Raw genomic sequence first — 6,629 nt, forward strand, 5'->3', positions numbered from 1 at the left:
CGTACAAGCTTCATATGTTTAAAATATTTATAATCATTACATGCTAGAGACATAATAAATTATTTACACTAGCAAAACCACCACCACAAAAGATTTCATTCATAAAGTCCCACCATCTCTTGATGAGTCCGTAGGCTTCCTGCCATAAGAATAATTGGTGTTTAATGGGATGCTTTGAACAGACTGAAGAGAAAAAAACACAAATAGACGAGTCTATAAATTATATGATGGTTTTGTTTCTAGAACTGATCAATGACCTACAAACAAAAGTATCACTGTCATAGTCTATGAAACCACAGATGCTTCCCACATCCCACTATTCTGTCTTTCACACCAGCCAGTTACAGGAAATACTGATTTCTAATACAGTCCCTCTGTTCCAAGGGGCAGTTCTAGAAGATACTGGGATGAAGACAGTGTTTCATATTATCAGTATGGCTAAGGGAATATAAGTCTTTCAGTGCAAGCAAAACCCTGCATTGTGGTAGTTAAGAAAGAGCCATTCGCCCTGCAGTGTGTATAGCCTATGCCTTTTACTGTCTCTGGTGGCAGTGTTGGGCGGCACAAGTAAGAGATGATACTAATAAGCTCTGATCTTGCAGATGCAAAATGCTGGGCCAAAAACTGACTATAAAAGATTTTGCCAACTGGGGATCCAACACTGGAACTCAGATTAAAATGTGAGAGCTTCTCTTTTTTTCTTTTTTTTTTACACTACCTCTTTCTTCCCTACAGGGAAACAGGCCTACAGCTCTCTTTTCCACTAGCTAAAGCCCCTACCAATTCTAGTGAGGGTCTTTAGCTTCATGAGCAAAGGCAGATAGAGGTTTTCTTTTAAATCAACATCTTAAGCAAGTCAGCTGGGAACTCTTCCACATCTCAGGGAAGGTAAAAACAGTAACATGCTCCCAGGGAGCACCCCCCACCCAGGGGAGTGTGGCACAAAGCAGAGGTGGGTCTATTGTATAGGCCTTTGTGACAAGCCTTGTGAGCTAGGCTTTGGCTGTGAGGGAATATTTTAAAAGACTAGTTGCTGAAGGTGATGAGCTACCTCCATGCAGTCATGGGAAACAATTGTTGGAGGCTGGTGAAGTGGGGTCTGGAGAATATTGAGCGTTATCTCCTCTCCTGAGCTAAACTCCTTCCCGCTATTTGACAGTTGCTATGTACAAAACAGGTTACCCCATCGCCTTGGGTAAAGGAAAATCCAAACTGAGGGTCCACAGAAGCATTATGCATCTGCAACTTGGGCAGGGCTTTTGCATATTAGTACAGAGCTCAATGGGCAGCAAGAGGGTTGTTTGTGCTTGGCTTATGTTTGCTGTGTTTCAAAACTAAGGTGAAATCTGGTCTCAGATCCCTGGGGTCTAATTAATCCAGTAATGAACTGAGACAGCTTGATAGGCGATGTTCCCACCCAATTCCCAGACTGTTCTGTTCTGGGAAGATATTTGCTAAGTTGAAAATGGGGTAAATGCAGTGGGTCCCCCTCAAAAATGACAAATCTCACTGTAAAGTCATCTATAAATGAATTGAGCTGGTGATGCCTTGAAATATTCCTCTGCTCCTAAAGTTATATTCAAGACTCTTATTGTCAAGAAAACATGATGGGTTTATTCAATACCCTATAGAATAATGTACTTGAAGTGCCTGCCTTATCTTATGCAATTTTTCTATTTAATCTGAGTTGTATGTATGCTACTGCAGCTCCAAAACATCTGGGCACAGCAATTTTTTTTTTTCCTGCACCTGCAAGGGTAAGTACACACATAAACAAAAAAGAAATTAAATCTTCCGCAGAGCTGGGGAGAAAAAGAACCCAACCAGCCATGAAGCTCAAGGGAGCACTACGACAAGTGCTGAGCTGTAAACAAGCTTGAGTGGGATTTAATTCTTATGACAAGTGCCAGTGGTGGCATCTCACATGGACTCAGCATATGCACACATTTCAGAGAGGAGCCACACAGGATTTAATGCAAATGGAAAAGAAAAAAAGAAAGAAAAGAAAAAGCTCTCAGTGCATCAGCTTCTCCTCATCTATAAATAGCCAAGCAAATCAGGATGAGCTAGTGTTGTAATTATCTTGATTTTCAGAATTTTTGCCACTCAGAAGAGATTTTTTAGAGTCTCCTCCCTGCTCTTTATAATTATAGCTGCTGTTCCAACCTCTGCCAAGGGTTGGTCGTTGCAATGTGATATCCGCCAGGTGGCTGCTCTGTAGCAGGGAAAATTACCCAGTTTTCTTGGTCGGTCCAGTTTTGTCATTTAGGATCCAAATCAACACTTCGGAGAGCAGCCATTCATCATCTTGTGACAGCCACGTCTTCACTTTTGCTTGTGACTTCTAGACTCTGGTGCAGTCGGGCTCCTGCACTTGAATAAACGATATGACTAAGATACCAGAGTAGCTGGGCTCCACTTTGCATGGAGTCACAGACACCTATGTCAGGAGAGGATTAGAAACCGAGTCCTGTGACAACCCAGAAGCCGAACCCCTTCCAAATGTGCAATGTCGTGTTCGATATCCTTATTTTCTTGCTGTGTTCAAGTACCGGAATGCAGGGTGGGAAAGGGGATTGGAGAGTAATTTTTAAAAACAAACAGGTGAGATGGGACACCCTGCTCATTTCCTTCCTACTGTCTTTCTCCTATGTCAAGACAGTGGGTAAACTGCAGTCCTTAGGCTAAATCCAGCTTGCTGCTTGTTTTTATAAAAAAATTTTTGGAACACAGTCTCACCATGTATTGCCAATGACTGCTTTCATGCTGCAAGGACAGAACTGAGCAGTTGCAACAGACACTTTCTGGACCCAAAAGATGAAAATATGGCGCTTTACAGAAAAAGTTTGCTGATTCCTGTCTTATATTAACAGAACTCCCTTTTCATTGCAGCATCTACATGCCAGTTTTTATTTTATTTTTTTAAGTTTTTGTTTAAATTCAAGTTAGCTAGTATACAGTGTCATATTAGTTTCAGATATACAAAATAGTGATTCAAGACTTCCATATATGTCAGTTTTTTAAAAAATGACTTTCTTGGCAGCTAGGGATGGCCATGTGATCTATTTCTGCCTAATGAGATGCAAGAGAAAGTAAACTGGTGGGGCCTCCAGGAAAACTATTGTTTGTCTAAATTGTACAGGGAGAGTTCCCTAAATCTCTTTCCTAAAAGTCATCTACTTGTGTGGTATATTCCTCCCTAAATACATTAGCTTGCCCAGTGGTCAATAGTACCATTGTATCAATGTGTGATAGTGGTAACTCTCTGACTGAGCGGGTAAACATCACTGAATTTAGTGTGTGAGAAAAGGTGGAACCAGGTGGAATACACTCTAGTTCTCTCTTTGAAGACTTTCTTTTTATGCTGTTGATGAGGAGGTAAAAACCATTTCTGAGTGATTTCTGCCACACTTTCTGCTATGCTTCTCTCCCTTTTCCCTGCTCTCCTCTTTCTTCTCTCTGCTGCCAATCCCGTGTTTGATATTGCAGGGAGTGAGGTAGTGGGAGACTAGGAAAGTGGGAGGAGCAGGGAGTCCATAAAACAATCAGGGCAGTTTCTTCACTTACCTCATGATACCCTGTTCAAACTGCATTCATGAATGGACTTTCCCCAAAATGTAACCTTGGCAGTAACAAATTGGTCCATGCCAAAATGGCAGCCTCAGTGAAGATACTACCAAACCATTCCCCAGCCCCCTCTGCTTCCTTCCCTGGGCCTCAGTAGGGCAGCAATGACTCTGAAACAAAACCTTAAGTAGACATTGAAATTCCTGATCTTTTCTCACAAAATCCAAAGATTTCATGGATGATAATATATAGCTGATATTTTCCTCCTTACAGTCCTAAAAAATCTACAACCAAATATGATCTTACTTTGTGTAAGACCCATGTTGACCCATGTTAAGACCCATGTTAAGATGCAAAGAGGGTCAAGTGTGGGAGTTGAATTCCTATTAAGTATTTACTTTCCTATTAAGTATTTAAGTATTACTTCTATCTCACAGATACCATTCTGGAAAGCATAAAAGCATAAAAAATACTTTTACTTTTGGCATTAAGATTAAACATTATTTGATCTATTAATGTTATTTTGATTTGGCTGTAAATGGTCTGTAGCTTGGTTTTTTTTTTTAATGTTTATTTGGGGGTGGGGTCCAAGCAGGGGAGGGATGGGGGGAGAGAGAGAGAGAGACGGAATTTCAAGAGCTGTCAGCACAGAGCCCGATGCAGGGCTTGATCTCACAAACCATGAGATCATGACCTGAGCCAAAATCAAGGTCAGACGCTCAACTGACTGAGCCACCCAGGTGCCCCTGGTCTGTAGTTTGTTTAACTTTGTATGGTTTTGTCTAAAAATTATTGTAGACACTAGCTACCATGCTTGTGAAATTTTGTAGAAATAGAATTTATAAGGTACTTGCTGCTTCAAATGATCATATTTACACAATTTAAATAAACCACTTTTTCCTCTTTCTTCTTTTGTGAATGATATCAAATCCACCAAATTCCCTTACCAGAAATGGCTCTAAAATGCAAGCATAGCTACTAATACCCCAGTGTCCTCAACATGTGTCTCTGAAGAGATAAATGACCTAGAAATATTCCCAAATTAAAACAAAATAAAACAAAAAACACTCTAGAGTTTAAAGATTCCAAGTCAGGATGACAAATGTAAACAAACTATTTACTTGAAAAAAAAATCTACGAACTTTGAAGAGCACTAGAACTTGCACCACCATGGAAGGTAGTATTCTACAATGGCCCCCAAGATTCCCACCTTGGAGCATACACTTTGTGTATCCTCTCCCCCTGAGTATAGGCAGGACCTACCAATATGATGAGATACCAGTTATCAGGTTACTAATAAGTGAATTGACTTTACTCAATCTAAAGGAATTATGTAGGTGGACCTGAGAGATTGGAGGTGTGAAGGGGCTTACAAAGGGAGTCATGTACCTATACCTGAAGGCAGCCTCTAGGAACTTAGGGAAACCCTTGTCCCACAGCCTGCAAGAAATAGAGGCCTCAGTCCTACAGCTGCATGAAAGTGAATCCTGGCAATAACCTGAATGAGCATGGAAGAGGCCTTCAACCTCCGGATGAGACCCCAGCTCTCATCTATGGGCGCTCCATATTCTGTTGTGGGGAAGAGATGTCTCTCTTTAGAACTTTCCTGCTTGGATGGATGGTCTATTGACTGGATGTTGTGCTTGGTAAGAATCACTTACGAGTTCATGAGGATGGCTTTATCAACAGTAAAATTAATTAATTCATCAATTCATTCATTCAAAAAATATTTGAGCACCTACCACAAGCCATGAATGCTTCCAGACGATGTTTTATATGACTATTTTATCTGACGGTACCCAATTTTTCCATTTTCTCTTCTAGATACTATATCGACCCTTCTTTTTATCTTGAGAGGTTAATTTTTTGAACTTCTATGTACTCTGGATTCAGCTAATGGAAAAACAGGACGAAGAAAGAGTAGAAAGAAAGTGAAATCAGGAAGCTTACTTCTCTAGATTTTTCCCAAATGGGTTACTTTGAGCTAGCTGCATCCCTCCACTCTTGTTGGTGTTTGTCTCCTAAGCTACTCCCTCTCAGAGTAGCCCCCTCCCTTGTCCTACCCTTGGATGGGAAGAGCTCCCCACTACTGCTGGCCCTGGCACACAGACTCTCCCTTGTGGCATACCTAAACCGTTGTCACACCTTTCTAAACAGTTTCTTTATCAAACTGCCTTCATTTTTTGATGTTTGACTGTGCTTTTTCCTACAAAGACCATGAACATGTAGCACTAATAATCCCTCTGAAAATTTGGTATTTGGAACCATTGGATCAGGGAACTTGGATTCCAGTGTCAGTTCATCCTCTATATGAGGAACATGGTCTTTCAGGGACAGTCTTTCCTTCTCTGCACAATGAGAGAAGAGGTTTAAGGTTTTCATTAGGGCTCATAATCTATAAATCAGTAGGTGGATTGTAGAGCTCACATTTTGAGATGTTGAGAGGAAATGTAATTTCTTGATTCAGACTTCCTCATGAATTTCAGCCCTTTCATGTTGGAGAAACTATATTCAGGCCAACCTACTGAAATAATAGAGCTATCCATTTAGATAATATTCAGTCTCTCTAGGTAAAAACGTCAGCCTCTTGAATTTCTCAGTTCAGTCTTCAGTCCCTTTTTCAGCTTCTCTCCAGGATAGCTTCTGAGTGAATAGAAGAAGGGGCTTATGCTGTGTGTTCTCATGACTAAAGAAGGGACTCCAGCTCCTTGGATTTGCTTGGTAGCCTCTGATTCCTCTGAGCTCCAAAGCACCATCTCTTATTGGCTTTATTACAGCTTGTCCTGAAAAGCCTTTCATAAGGCTTGGGACAGGGGTTGACAAACTTGTTCAATGAAAAGCCAGGTAGTAAATACTTTAGGCTTTGTGGACCCTATAGTTTCTGTTGCAGTCCAACTCTGCAGCTCAAAAGCAGCCACAGACAGCATGTAAACAAATGGGTGTTTATTTTATTTATAAAATGGGAGACTGGGCTGGATTTGACCCATAGGCAATAATTTTCTGACTCCTAGGCTAGAGGTTCCTTGGCTGACTTGACCTCCCCTCACTCTCACTCATGTAGA

This window comes from Leopardus geoffroyi, chromosome B3 (genome assembly GCF_018350155.1).
Source record: "Leopardus geoffroyi isolate Oge1 chromosome B3, O.geoffroyi_Oge1_pat1.0, whole genome shotgun sequence".
Lineage (NCBI taxonomy): Eukaryota > Metazoa > Chordata > Mammalia > Carnivora > Felidae > Leopardus > Leopardus geoffroyi.